This window comes from Lissotriton helveticus, chromosome 6, assembly GCF_964261635.1.
Source record: "Lissotriton helveticus chromosome 6, aLisHel1.1, whole genome shotgun sequence".
Lineage (NCBI taxonomy): Eukaryota > Metazoa > Chordata > Amphibia > Caudata > Salamandridae > Lissotriton > Lissotriton helveticus.
Window position 1 is genome coordinate 35,068,973 of NC_136067.1, and position 15,898 is coordinate 35,084,870.

The 15,898-nt window shown below is 45.8% G+C and overlaps 1 protein-coding gene across 1 annotated transcript in view; it reads right to left on the reverse strand.

Moving 5' to 3' along the window:
* The window catches only part of LOC144762160 (uncharacterized), a 115,325-nt gene extending 99,664 nt beyond the window's left edge, over positions 1-15,661 (reverse strand). The window contains 1 exon segment of the mRNA XM_078647320.1: positions 10,842-15,661. The gene's annotated coding sequence lies outside the window, so the exon portion shown is untranslated.
* Between the last annotated feature and the right edge of the window lie 237 nt (positions 15,662-15,898).

Below are 15,898 nucleotides of genomic sequence, written 5' to 3' on the forward strand. Positions count from 1 at the left end.
AGTGTACGGGGCCATCTCCAAACTACATAAGATTTCCGAATCTGTTCATGTGGATAAAGGAGATTGGTCATTAATGGGATGGTTCTGGGGACTGATATCTGGCTGGGGATGGAAAATTCTGATGGTCATTGGGATGGTCTTAGCCATTCTTTTCCTGTTCTGTCTATGCATACAGTGTGCTCCTGCAATATGTGGCCTCTGTGCTACATCATGTGTAAGGAAGCCTGTGTCAAGACATGAGCTCAGCACTAGAATGATGTTGCAGCAACATCTCAATGACTTTAGGAATATAGATCTGGACTCAGATTAACATGAGGATAGATTAATTGCCTATGTAAGGGCAAAAGGCGGGTCTGTGGTTCTGAAAATTCTGGATTCATATTATAGTAACGAACTCGAGAATAAAAACTTCGTCGAAATAGGACGAATTTGGTATCAAAAGACCGATAATGATGAGTACATCAAGTACATGTATTTTCGGCATATTCGAGTGACGATTTCACCTCGAAATCGTCATTTACCTTCTGAACCCTTAGTTGCATGTTGCCCTCTACATAGGCCTTAATCTAGTCGAATTTGATTCCACAAGGACACATACTCCTTAATCGACTTCTCCCTGACCCCGGTACAAGTTAGAACCATTGCCCCAGGCCAAACTCGTTAGGTCAGTTCCCTCCCAGTGGCCGAGCAAGATAGCATCTAGGCTCAACCAGCCATAAAACCATTTCAGCACGCACACCTGCCATATCTCGCTCACATCTTTCTTCGCTCCTTTCCTTCACTTACTTTATGATGGGGAGGTGACCACTTTTATTAGGGGTCCAGCGATATCTGATGAAATGTTGGGCCTTGCCGGATGATTTGTTATGGGCAGCACGACGTGAAATATGTACATGTCATCATGACTCTACTTTCCTTTTGTAATCAGTAACCATAAATGAAATACCGTGAATCCAAGGAATGTTTTGCCAAAGGGTGAATATTGTGTATAGGAAGAGAAGCCTAACTTTGTGAAAGTGTGCAGTCTCCTGAATATACTGGCATCGTACTTCTAGGACCCTGTCACCTTGGTTGCAGCCAATAAACTACTCTTTGACTTCACCTGAAAGACTCTGAAGTTTCTGTCGGTCTGACTCAGGAGAACCCGAGGTCTCTGGTGTGTTGATCCCCTGGCACCGCTGGGTTACCGGTTCTGTACCGGTTCTTAAAAACCCATTAGTGTCCCCGCCTCCTTGCAATGCTGTTGAGAAGTAATGATCCGAGGCCTGCAATTATGCACACTTGTTATTACTTAGACACGCAACAGTCTTTATTAAAGACCAGAAACAGAAAATACTTTCCATTGTCAACGGTGTGTTGTACCTACAGAGGTCTGGCTTAGGAGCAGATGTCCCCCAACCTGCATGACCGGTTTATAATTTACACCTTTTGCCTCTCTTGGGTGTTATTGCATTTGGATAATGGCAGTAACGTGTTTGTCTCTAATTTTGCCTTGAGGCGTACCTTTCTAAGGAGTATTGGAAGAATGTAGCAGTTCATAAAATCAGGCAAATTTATGGGAGTTTTGGGCAACGCCCAATGGTGATTGTTCAACTTCCTGACCACACAATACAGAAGAAACAGTTCAGCGGGTACTAGCTCGTATATATGCGTCTTCCCTAGCATTAGCACAGTGCTGGTCAACACCTACAGTTACAGAGTCACCAAGTTTCTCGTGTCCATGCATTAACAGTTCATCCATTCCAAGTTTTTAACTTGCATTCTGGTACTTGCAGTATTGCATATCCCATTACAAAGTCCCAGTTTGTATCTTCCAGAAACCCCCCCCCCCCAAAAAAAAGCTTGAGAGAATCAGATATTCAAGCATGATTTGGGGAAAGGCAAGATCTCTTTCAAGAAGGATGTATGGGAATAGACTATCACTAAAAACTAATTTCCGGGCCAATATTGCTATTAAAACATATATGTACCAGCACAGTCATTCATTCCCTCCATTGCTCTTCACTCACTGCAATCCTTCCTTCCTATACATCCCACCAGCAATGGAAATAAGTAATTTCTCAACTTATTTCAGAACATGAAAGGTGAATTTAGGGACACATTCACAAACAGTGTAATAAGAGTATGTACCGACAGTGTTATGATGAATCAATTTCAATGTCTGCCTCTCAGCATTCAAGTTCATGTGCAATTATTGTCTCAACATGACTAGAACAAAAAGCAAATACAAGTAAAACCCCAAAAAATCATAAAGTACCAACATCTGCAAGTTAGTCCTCACTTTAGGGGGAAGACTTGTAAAAGGTGCTATTTATAACATCTGATAAATAAACTCCAAAGCATTATTATTTGGGACGCGAGTTGAATATCGCTCCATAATCCAGCCCATTGGTAACGAGGGCCTAAGTGTGCATGTCTAATTGTGATCAAACATATTTTAATACTTCATATAGATCGCATCTGGTGTTACACCTGATTTTTTATTTAACTTTGTAATGCAGCATGGGCGCAGTATCAATCAAAAATGGTAGTTTTTACCCAAGGCACATGTTTGGGGCCACTGGCAATGGTGAGTGTGCAAACATAAGGAAAGAGACAGTAAGGCCCGACCAAAGAACAAAATTGCAAATTAGCACATGCATTTGCTGGTACCTAGAGCTGGACTTAATGTTATGTTGTGGTGCATTTCATGCTATGTTACTGCATCTCATGTTATATTTTATTATTGTTTGCAATCTTGCACTTTAAAGATGAATATTCAGAGACACTGTTTGCATGGTAAAAAATAAATACAAATGTGCCCATGTTGTCGCCCTTTTATCTTCACTACCATATCTCTCCTTCTCGCGCTCCATCCAGTATGTCCTCTGTGTTTGTTGTCAATATTGTGAGTGAAATGCTTGCTCTCAAGGGGCCTGCCAGAGGTGTCCTAGAGCTGCCCTATGGCCTGCAGTCTGAAGAAGCTGATTGGTTGCGCCACTCTCAGCATTCCAAGGCATTGCCAGCCAAGGCAAGCTAAGCTATCCTCATTGCCAGCCCACCAGTAGGGGGCAGCAAATACCATTACAATTCTAGGAGGAGCTGCAATTACACTATTTTTGAGAGGGATGTAGGAGACTATGGCACCCATATGGTTAGGTTTGTATAATTATGAATATTCACAGGAGAAATATGTGCTAATTGAATAGCAACACGTGAAGAAAGCAGATGCATCTCCAGAAAATGATTTGAGGGCAGAACCGCGTCCTAGCACTATGAAAGGTCCGAATTAGAGGAGTCGTGAATGAATGAACACATACAGTGCCACGGTCTGCATTGCTACTATCGGAGAATATCTGAACCGTAAACCTAAACAGCCCAGCAGGCAAAATGTCAAATGGCTGAGTTTGTCACGGAAGAACAAAAAGATGTGTTTCAACACCAGCCTTATCTTATCTACCAGATATGAGCTGCAGGGACTGGCCCTTAACTCCTAATGCATAAAAGAGTTCACATAAAGGAAGTGTTTTTCACTACAGCACGGATCCAAAGTGCATCCTTCACCGCCACCAGGGGGCCTAATAAACACGCTTTCAAGTGTCTGCAGGCTCTGGAGACAGGAAGAGTCGATCGACCCTTTTGTTTTATAGCGCTTTACACGAGCACCAGTTATGTTACACAGGTATACATTCATTTGGTAGGCACGGGAGATTAAGTGATTGGCCGGGAAAATAGGATGTTGAGCCGAGACTCGTACCTGGTTCTCCAGTTACAAGGTCGGCAGCTCTGACTGTTATGCCACATCCTCTCCTCTCCATGTCAGGCGCAGGTGACTTGCAGCCTAGGTGACCTCATGGAGGTTTGACAGCAGGAGCGGATTGGCCACTTCTACCCTGGTTTGGTCTGATAAACTTCTAGAAAAGACACCTCACCATTGTCTTTCACCTGACACCTCTCCTACGGACATCATCACCAGGAGGCCTGCATCTCTCAGTCCCGCAGCTGCGCACATCTGTCATGGGCAGTCGGTGCGAAGTGGCCGGGCTCTTTCCCCAAGCCGTAAAAATAAACAAGTGAGGTCCCGGGCCGGCAGCCAATCTCAGCGCGGCCCGGGGAATGACGTCACGGGGCCCCGGGCCGGCAGCCAATCACAGCGCGGCCCAGGACAAAGGGGTGGGACTTAAAAAAAGCCTGAGAAACGCCCCCGAATCGCGTTTTCACAGGAAAGCCTGATTGACAGCCTCTGTCTCCCAATGGCTAGCCTCCATTTATGGAGCTAGCCAATGGGAGACTGAGGCGGAACCAAAGCCCCTATGTAGAATCATGAGATTTCGCCGTGGGCGGGGCAACTGCTACGCAGTTGCCAATGCCCAGGTCGAAACATAAAAATTGTCATTTACAATACCAATGTCACAAACGTTCCTAATGCGAGACCTATTGCATTGCAAATGCTTGTTTTTATACTGTCGAAAGCTTTTTGGCAATCTCATAACCACACAAATGTACAGTATTTCTTTTGTAACTGCCTAATTGGACACTCTTGTCCTAAAAGGGAACAGACATAATCTTTACTGTGGGATATAGGAGCCTACTTTATGGCCTCAACTAGTTCCGACTTGGGCGGAATGCCCAACCTCATACCCCAAGTGTGTTCCTTTGCTCCTCTATTTTGTAACAACTGGTACATTAATCTCTGAAATAAAGCCGTGGCAGAGGACCAGCCGAATCGTTCTCTCTTGAACTGGAAGCATCTCATGGATGTAATAAAAGCAGCGAGATGCCTACCTTCTTCGTGTATAAGTACTCCATTCCCTACGTTACAGACTGTAGCTCATTAATGCGGGGTAAGGGAAACATTAACGTGGGGTAAGTGAAACATTTTCTCAAAGACGTTTTTATTTAATGTCCTTAAATCTACACAAACACTTCAGAGCCTTCCCAGCTACCACCAAGAGGGCTACCCAATCCAATGATTCTACACGTTAAATAATACCAGATTCCACCAATTTGTTCAATTCTTGGGTCACCAACCTTTAGTTTTAAAAATGAGCGAAAGAGGTAGTCATTTAGTGGAAAAAGGTATGATGTCAAACCAGGCTACCTGGGGCCAGTCCCGGCTTCCCCACTTGACCAAATTGTGTGATCCTAGTCAAACATTATATATTACAAACCCTCTGTTTTATTTGGTATCAGTTATGACAGCGCTTCCAATACCGGAGTTCACGGTGTGCGTTGTATGAGACAAGATACATACAATTGGACCGCTTGTAGGTAACAGGGAGTGCTTAATTTGTGAAAGAGTGAGTGCCAGTGCCCAGAGCAGCATCCAGAAGCCGGCTGCCGGCGCTATTACATGTCAGAGTATTCTTGAATCCACTAACAGGCGCCCCTTACTACTCACTCCTCCAAGAATGAGGGTGATAACAGCCTGAACTTTGGCCTGTCTACTCTTGTGTACGCAAAGGCAGAGGATGAACGGAAAGACACCCGAGCCCCAGACCAAAACTCTGCTCCTGGCACTGCTGCTCAGTCACTCATTCCATGCACACTCTCTCCCTCTTTCCATGCATACTCACTTCTGTACATACTCACTGCTTCCACGCACACCCCTCACTCTTTCCATGCATACTCACTTCTGTGCATACTTACTCACACCTTCCACGCACACTCACTCCTTCCACATATGTTCACTCCTAAAACGCACACTCACTTCTGTGCACTCGCTCCTTCCATGCACTCTCCCTCACTCCTTCCAGACACTCACTCCCTCGTTGTGCCTCCAATCCCACCCCTCGTCGTGCTCCACACTCCCACCCCTCGTCGTGCTCCACACTCCCACCCCTCGTCGTGCCCCACACACTCCCACCCCCGTCGTGCCCCACACACTCCCACCCCCGTCGTGCCCCACACACTCCCACCCCCGTCGTGCCCCACACACTCGCACCCCCGTCGTGCTCCACACACTCGCACCCCCGTCGTGCCCCACACACTCCCACCCGTTGTGCCCCACACACTCCCACACCCCGTCGTGCCCCACACTCCGTTGTGTCCCACACCCTGTCGTGCCCCACACACTCCCACACCCAGTCGTGCCCCACACACTCCCACACCCGTCGTGCCCCACACACTCCCACACCCCGTCGTGCCCACATTCCCTCGTGTCTCACACTCCCACCCCCGTCGTGCCCCACACTCTCACCCCCCTTCGTGCCCCCACACTCCCACCCGCCTTCGTGCCCCACACGCCCACCCCTCGTCGTGCCCCACACGCCCACCCCTCGTCGTGCCCCACCCTCCCCCCCCGTGCCCCAATACATTGATGAGAAGGTGGCACACAGTGGGGTTTAATTGTCCATTGGCAGCAAATCATATCCTGCAGCTGGCACCTGTTCCATCCTCCTAGGTGCTTCATTCCTATGAGAGCCTCTACAACTCGTCTAAACAAGCATTTGCAATGCAATAGGTCTCGCATTGACACAAGTTTGAGCTATTGACATTGCAATTAACAATGCTTTTTATTTTTGTTTTAATTTTTAAAACGTAAATAAAAGGCATTGTCATTTATAATGCCAATGGCTTAAACTTGCGCAAATGCGAGACCTAATGCATTGCAAATGCTTGTTTTGATATGCGATTGTTTTCTAATTGTGGTGCAAAGGTTACAATTCTGTTTGTGCTACGCTTTGAATCAGTTATAAATTATGGAGCAACCAATTGCCATTGCAACCAACTGCCGAACAGCAGTCTATGTGCAGGGAATCTCTAATGCAGGAGCTCTGGGAATGTTTGTAGTTAAAGTGGACGCAGCGTTCCGCTTTGAAGTTTTTTATTCTTGGGATTTCCAGCTGTGGATGGCAACACTAATACTCTTCATACCTATACTACACCACCAGCACCTGCTGCTCTTACCGAAATTCCTCTCTCGATCTGGGAGTAGCGGACTTGGTTTATTGGCACACTTCCCAATGTTCCTGGGCCAGTTCGTATGGGTCCTCTCAGTAATTAGGGGGCTAATTGTTCAGAATTAGCTGGGTATACAACGTACCCTGATTTGGTTACTGTGAATCTCATGCAAACCCAAGGTTTGTAAAATGTAGTAGTAGTAGTATTATATAGATGTCTAACTCAATTTACTTCACATACATTATTAGCTGGTCCAGCTAGACTTAGCCTGCATTAGCAAGCCAGTTAGCTCCAGCGCCTGTTATTAGTCCCATAATTGTTCATTCAGTTATGGGCAAACAACCCACTAATCGTGAAGAAATACTTTTCTGGATTGCCCAAAATAAAATAAATCTATCAACTGAAAGTGGGAGTTCCCCTTATAGGACCACAAGTACAGGTGTTTGACCAGGTGCTTTTTCACTGGACTTTTCCCCCAACACTAGCAAAATGCAACCCGGGTGGTGGAGGGGGCTATTTTTGCCACAGTCAAAACTGTCATGGCATTCCCTGTGTGGCCGTGCTACTAAACGTCCTTAAGCAAATACAGAATGAGAATGGGCTAGGTTCTGCCCTGGTTATGGGGATGGAATTAATGGGGAATTTTCCCATAAATTCTGAAATTATTATTTCTAGTGTTAATGGCGAAGCAGCATCTTTTGCTATATGCCAGTGACTTGTTGCGGTTGCAGGAGCTGACTGCGAACGTGAGTTGCCAGTAATTATTGAAAATGTATACACATCCTTTGGGAAGCAGACCCTCAGTACCACCTCGTTGGCAAGCCTAGAGCGGACATAGATGCAAGATCTCCCCGTGAGTTTGCTAAAAAAAAAAAATGGGATGAATCTGAACAGCAACCCAGTGTCTCTTGGGAGACTGACACAGCCTTTTGAGCAGGGGGGGCTGGGTGCCCAAGACATGGAGTTGTACTAAAACTGAGCGCAAGCCCAGTTTGGGTCCTACTGGCTCCCCCCAACCTAATTCATGGCGCAAACTACGCCTGAACACAGCCAAGATAAAGATGGTGGGATGCACTGTTTGGACATGGCGAGAGCTGAGACGCAGAGCACACCTAGAGACAATGTTTGCCCCTCCGATGCTGCTGCTGAGACACCCGGCGTTACCTTTCTCGGAGGACACAGGAGTATGCCAGAGACTGAAGAAGCCCCAGTAACACACTATGGGGAACGTGCTCCAGGATGGCCCTTTATATCGCTGGACAACGCACTGTCAGAGGAGAATATGGGCTTACTTGACAGATTGACATATTACCAGCTCAGATCGGCGTTACAAGGACATTTTGCCTTGTTTCTGATAGCACCCATAATGTTTCAGGTTTTAGAAGACTTTATAGGTAATCCATCACTGTGTTAACTTATTACCAGGCTGTACTCAGTGCATGGCACCCGTCAGTGTCTCTTTGGCACGACGAGAGTTGGAGGAGATATTGGGGATCCCCATAGAGGAAGTTAAATGGGCTTACTGCTGCGAGCAGGCCAGGGAGATGTCCCTTAACTACAGGCGGAGGCTATTCACAGATTTTACAGGATAACAGAGTGGTTTAACAAATTCGGCCTGACTGGGGATGTGAGATGTTGGGAAACCACATTTGAGGTACAGAAGACTATGTTAGAGGACACTTCTTGAGTGCTCCCCCCTGGTTGCGTTGCTTGGGTATGGGCGTATGGTGCCGGCGACACGCAGGAAATTAGCTACTGTTGGCCAAGAAAAGAATTGCAATTTGTTAGGGCCATCGCAGTAGTCCGCGTGTAACTGACTGGCTTAAACACGCAGCGTTCTGCCACAACCAGTTGTCCAAATACTGGGAGCTGATGCCTGCACAGGCACACCCCCGGGATATCTGGGAACCATTACAGAGCTACCTCCGTTCTCACTTACTACACCAAAATGAGACTGCCAAGTCTGGCGAGTAGGGAGGAGTGGGGAAGACGGGACCCACTGGCGCACAGACAGCACAGAACATAACATTCACCCTGCATGCTTCATCTCTGGAGGCCAGAGAGCACTAACGTGCAAGGTAATGGGACACAAGTTTACATGGGATCTCACAGAGGTTTCTGCTGCAGCCATTTTATTAGACACCAAGAAGGCCTTCAACTCCTTAGAGTGGCCCTTTTTTCTCTCAGTCATGACAAAGATAGAAATGTGTAAGGGTTTTGTTGCGCTCTTCCTGGAGCAAGTCCTTAAAACCATGGTCCAAGCGCTGATTCTCTCTAGATTGGACTACTGCAATTCTCTTCTTATTGATATCCCCAAATCCAACCTGTCCCCCCTTAAATCTGTTTTCCATTCAGCAGCTTGTTTCATATATGGGGCCAATAGAAGCGACCACATCACACCCATGTTATCCATCCTCTGTTGGCTTCCCATTGAGGCAAGATCTACAAGACTGCCTGTATCACCCACAAAGCCTAACACCACTCCTCTCCAAGCTACCTGGCGAATAAACTGAAACTCTCTGTATGCTCTAGTCTAGACCATCACGTAATGCGGAAAATGTATTGCTTGAACCTCTCTCTTTCAAAAAGGAAAGGTTGATGGCCCAATCCTTTTCAGGCAACGCAGTGAGAATCTGGAACTCCTTTCCGCCTCAGCTCCGGACCACCACCTCCACCCAGGCCTTCAAAACTGACCTCAAAGTTCTCCTGCTTCAAAGACACTTCCAAATGTAATTCACGCCCTCTCTATTCTGTACTCCATGCCTATAGAAGTGCCTTCCCAGTGTGTTCTTGTGTTGTGAGTGTCTGCCATTTATTGCAGTTTTATACCTTTACTTGTATCTTGTATGCTTATGTAACTTGCACACGTCACTTTTTCCTCTTGTAAAGTATCGTTTGCTACCTCTTCTTGTATTTTGTTTGCTTTTGAAACATGCACAATCATCACTTTTGCCTCATGTAATGTAACTTTTGCTTTTCTAATATGCCCACTTGTAATTTTCTCCTCATGTAACGCTACTGTTCCTATTGTGAAGCGCTCGGACACCTTCGGGTAAAGTCTGCACTATATAAAAACGCATAAAATAAATTGGGTAGCCCTGGGGTAGGAAGGCCCTCGGCCTAGCGATATTCTCACTCCTTTGGACAGGGAAGGAGGGTCAACCGTCTCTGGCGTTCTGCCACGCCCCCACATTCTAGTGCCGCCGCTTTCGGGGACAAGTAATTAAAGAAATAAACTCATAAAAATCTAGTCAGGCAGGAGGCGCGCGCGTGGTGGACTCAAGGGCGCTCTTAATCTGCGCCTCACCCTGAGCGGCCGGAAATGGAGAGCGCGCGCTCCACCTGACACCGGAAATAGGCAACGAGCGATGACGTGCCCAGCAGGCACGCGCGCGGCAGAGGGGAGCTACCTGCAGGAGGCGCGAGGACACCGGAAGAGAGGAGGAGCGGCCTCGTGTCAAGCAGGCACGCGCGCGGCAAGACGAGAGCTTCCCGCGGGAGGCGCGAGGACCCCGGAAGAAAGGAGCAGACGTGTCAAGCAGGCACGCGCGCGGCAGACAGGAGCTACCTGCAGGAGGCGCGAGGACCCCGGAAGAAAGGAGCAGACGTGTCAAGCAGGCACGCGCGCGGCAGACAGGAGCTACCTGCAGGAGGCGCGAGGACCCCGGAAGAAAGGAGCAGACGTGTCAAGCAGGCACGCGCGCGGCAGACAGGAGCTTCCTGCAGGAGGCGCGAGGACACCGGAAGAGAGGAGCAGCCTTCCAGGTACAAGAAGGGCGAGGTGGGGCGCCCGGAGCAGAGCAACTTAATTACGGCCTCGAGGATCACAATCCGGAGGAGACTCTGAGATACACAAGGAAGTGAAACACACACTGTAGGGATAGGAAACCCACCTCACGGCAGCCATAACACCTGCACGGGCCCTCTCACCCCACCCGGGACAACGAGCGACCACTGACCTGCTGTGAGCTCGGGACGACGCCCGGTCACCCCGTCCACCTCTGCCTCCGCCCCTCCAGGCCGAGTCACAGCGCTGCGTCTGTCGGAGATCTGCCGAGTCACACCGCTCGTCTGCCCCCTGCATCCGGACGTGGACTCCGGCCGTGTCTGTCACTCGGAGCATGCGCAAATTAGCCGGGATAGGCCGAGAACGCTCAGAGCATGCGCCCACTTGTCGGCCTCACCCAAAGAACTCACGGAGCATGCGCTGAAAGAGGTCTAACCACCTGGAGCATGCGCAGACTAATCAGACTGGGCAACGAAACACTCGGAGCATGCGCAGAATAGTCGCACTAGTCCGGAACAATCGGAGCATGCGCAAACGTACAACACTCGGAGCATGCGCAGAATACACTGGTCATACCGGAACTATCAGAGCCGAAGTGCAAGGTCACTACTGCCACTTTGTTAGCTAATCAGACTGCATTCTGGTGATTTTCGGATTAAGTCACTCGAACCTTCATGGTGGTTATAAATATTTATTCTTTTTGAAGTTAAATGTGAGGGTGTTTTTCCAGCCAAATTCTGGAGTGCCTGCTTTAAAAGACACATGACGGTTGGCATTAGTTGCAGTCTGACCGTGTATTATTAAACATATATACTTTCCACGCACGTTTTATACTAAACACTATATCTGCACATTTTCTGGAAGCCTATCTTATCCTGTGAATAATACATGCAGCTTGAGAGTGCTTTCAGTTGGGAGGCTGGGACCACATAGCACTACATAATCAAAAGTCACTGTTCCCCTTAAGCCTTCTTTATATCTCTTTACAGACACAGACATTTTCAATAATTGCATTAACCAATGAGATTTTGGAGGTGTCATCCAGGTGAAACGTGCCTTGTACCTTCCAAAATACAAGCTGTGTAGTGAAAACAAAATGAATGTGTCATTGTGTAATGTAACCAGTGCTTATGTAAAGCATTCCAATACCTTCGGGTCGAGTTCGCGCTATATGAATCTGCAAAAAAAGAGAAACGGACCACTTTCTGCTTCAGGAACATGATCACAAGTCCTAGCTTTTATTTTTCTTAACAAAGTTTAGTTTGCATGCTGGGATGTGTATGTCGATGCTGTATGATAGGAAAGAGAAAACTACAAATCCCAGCGTGCAAAGTGTTTTTGTGAAAATCAGGACTTTTTACACACTAATCAAATTAAGCACACAATAGGCTGGAGATCACACTATTACAGTCCTTGGTGAATTAGCTGTAATTCAAACAAAGGCAGCTAGAGATCCTGGAAGTGAGATTTGGTTTGTCGGTGCTTTAAATATGAAACCTTAATTACAGGGAACAAATATGATGCCTCCTAGCTCCCCTCTGTTTAGTGTGTTCTCAGTTTTGGTTCCAACAGAATGGTCAATAGCCAAATACTACCCTGCCCATGTTGGACTTAAGCTAACTGAAGACACCTTACATGTGAATCAAATCATTTTTGTCACTCTTGGAGGTGTTAGGCTGGAGAGGTGGCAGTGAGATCACATACCCAAGCAAAATAGGTTCGCTTGTTTTTCTCGTTTACCTCAAGCATAGTAATAATTTCTTTATAAAATGAGTACATTATTAACCTGACCTTTCTTATTTAATAAACACTGATTAAGAGAAAAGCAAGTTTGAATCCTAAAACAAAAGCATAATTTGTATCAGGGAGTTGATAACTTCAAAAGCATAATGTAATAGAGCAATACCTGTCAACTCACCCTCATTTAGTGAGTGTAACCCTATCATGAGTCAAGTTTATTCTTCTGACAACTATCATGTCCACAGGGGTATAACCCACTCAACCCCATCAAACCTATATCATCATCCTAAAATGGTTCATTCTTTGTAAGCTTTAATGAGACTTAAACATCTGACTTCACCCCCATGGGAGAGTCGACATGCATGCAGAGGAGCCAACTCCAGTTTCTGGTGGTTCTGGCCCATTTCTAGTTCAACTTTGCAGCAAAAAAGTAGTTTTTTTTTTCCTTTTGCAAATTGTTCAACTCAGTCCTTCACCCTGTTTATTAATGTTGTTAATGGGTGATCTAACTGTATCCTCCTAAGATGTAGATACTCTCCATTGGAACTAAGTGGATGGACCAGCACTAGTCAGACACTTCAGTTAATTCAGCCTCTCTTCAAAGCAGTCACTTATTGACATAAGAGGTGATGGCTCCACATCCTCTCAAATTTAAGGGCTTCAGTGTGACTTGCATTATAGTTCACACTTTCTTTAATAGGTCTGGGTTTTTGCTTTCTGGACACTGGTTCCTCTGGAGGAAATTAGGACCACCAATGATGGTTTATTCTGGCAGTGGAACCACTGACTGTCGTGCTTCAGCGACCTGCTTCTTAGTCATTGAAATCTGAGGTGCATCCCCATCAGGCGGTTGAGAAGGGATCGTCCTTCATTATCATTGTCAGGGATAAGTCCCAGCTGGTCATAAGTCAAGTAATGGTGGCTAAAACACAATTTCATGTGAAGGGGCTGCAGATCCTAGAAGGCGAGAACTTGGGATTCCTGCTGTGAGAGGCCTCCCTTGCACCTCCCATTGTGTCAGTGAGATATTCGTATTGAAGCAGATTGACTGCTAATTAGGCCAATTAAGTTGAGGGCTGGCTAAACTCATACCTAATTGTTTGCAAAGGGCTAAAAGAAAACCTGATCCTTGCTTCTCTGCCCCCTTCGGATGCTTTGACAAGGTGGAATTTGAAGTCAGATGTGGCTGTTTGTTGTAACAGATCCATTGTGACCAAGGTAATGACACAGAGGCAGAGGGTAGAGATCCAGAGTTAGAAGATACAAATGAGGAGCTGAGTATTCCAGCTGGTAAATACCACCAGGAGTCTGCACGATAAGTAGTCGACACAGAATGACGCACCAGAAGAAACAAACTTCGTACAATAGTGATTCCAGTAGGTTTAGAGTTCAGGGATACTGACTGAAGTGGAACATTCAGATTAATTGCTAGCATCTGCCTAGAAATGTCTGAGCACAGGCAGATACTTTCCACAACCCATTAATGGACTAGCTATGTAGCCTTTCAGATTGTTTCCTCTAATGTTGTAAATTAAATGTAAATGTAAATGTTGTAAAGGAGAGAGGAGTTGGCCTAACGGCTAGGGAGCTCGTCCTCGGACCTGGGGATCTGGGTTCGAGTCTCGATAATGACGCCAAAACTTCCTCTGATTCTGGGCAAGTCACTTAATCTCCCCGTGCCTAAAATGAAAGTAACTGGAAACGTAAAAAATTTAACGTAACTGGAAAAATATGTAAAGCGCTCTGATACCTGATTCGGTTCGGGTCTAGTTCGCGCTATATAAAACTCTGCAAAAAAAAAAAAAATCTTTCTATTCTCAACCAAACAAGTACTGTATTCCAAGACTATGTTTCATCCTATATTATAATTGAGACACTATGTCTTGTATGTCTCCAGTACTTAGCACATATTGGTCATACTTCTGGCCTGCTTGCCAGCCTTCATCATCTGGCCTACTTGCCAAATTAATGTTGTGTCCACTGTATTACAAATGCATTACAGTCAGTGCATTGCACATAAGGGTGAACATGACTATCGCCATGTTTTGACTGAGTACCCAGTGCTCTACACTCTAAGGTTCTTAATCTCTGTGGAAGTGCTCTTTACAGAGCTTGGGTGAGTCTTCCCAGTAAGTTTATACCAATTATGTAGTTATTGTTAAATAAGTCGTACATTCACATCATGCTCATGAGATACAGGTTCACTGCGGAAATGTCCTAATGTATCTTCCTTAACATCCAAAAACACATTTGAAGATCACCTCTGAAAATTGACACTCTGTCGAAGTTCCATGCATTACCCCATTCCACTCGTACAGCATTTCTAAAAACTTCAGTAACACAGATCAACCGGAAACACCTTACGGTACCATTGTACCCTTGTTTAGACTCACAACATCTCCTATTTGAACATGGCATTTTGCGGACACATTTTTTGTTCTTTGCAAATTCTCTCTCATCTTATTTTGATAGATTTCCATTTTGTGACGGTTCTCCTTGAAATCTATTTTAGCCACTTCCCCTTGGGGCTTGTTCTTGTTCCTTAACCACCAACGAACTAACATAGTACTAGGTTTGCGCCCCTTCAAAAACTCAAAGGGACTTACCAATGAAACAGAGTTGGGAGAGGTCCTATAGGTCAACAACATGGACTGCAAAGCTTTTTTCCAGCTGAGACCACCATTAACGGATAACTGAATTACATCTATAACCACACAATTAAATCTCTCGATTTGTCTATTTGCCTCTGGGCCATCTGTTCAAATAACTCCATTTGGTAACAACAGCGGTCCATTGTCTGTAACCAATTATTGGGGTATACCTTCCCTACAGAACACGTCATCCAAAAACTGTATAACAACCTCTGATGTGATTTCTTTAACCATTTGAATCTCTGACCACTTTGAGAAATACTCTATCAATACTATGTCAAAAGACTCTTGACTATGTAACACAGAAAACGGACCAAAGATGTCAACTGCCAACTTGCACCAAGGTGAGTCAGGTAAATCAACCGGTTGGGGATTGGCAACCAAGGCTTTAGCAGACTTATCACTGATGGCACATAATTCCCAGTCTCTCACCAAATGATCAACACTAGAGTCAATACCTAGCCACCAAAATTACTTTTGAGCAGTCTCCTGGTTGCGGAGATACCAAAGTGTCCTTGATGGGCAATGTCAACAAACTATTTCCTTAAACCAAAAGGTGGAATGAATTTGTCCCCTCTTACTATGATATTATTTCAATCGCCAACTCCTGCAAGCTTCCTTTCTTGGGGCCAACCATTCAAAATAAAATCCTTCACACATTTAAGTTCTTGGTCTTTTTCCATTCCCTTATACCACCGCTTTTCTTGAATATGCTCAATGTCCGAGAGATGGGTTAGAAGACATCCTCTGACATACCCCAGATTACGGTCAATCAGTGGAAGAAGTTAGATGTAGCATTGAGTGAGCTAAAGCTGCATGAACAGCAAGTCTTCCTGAG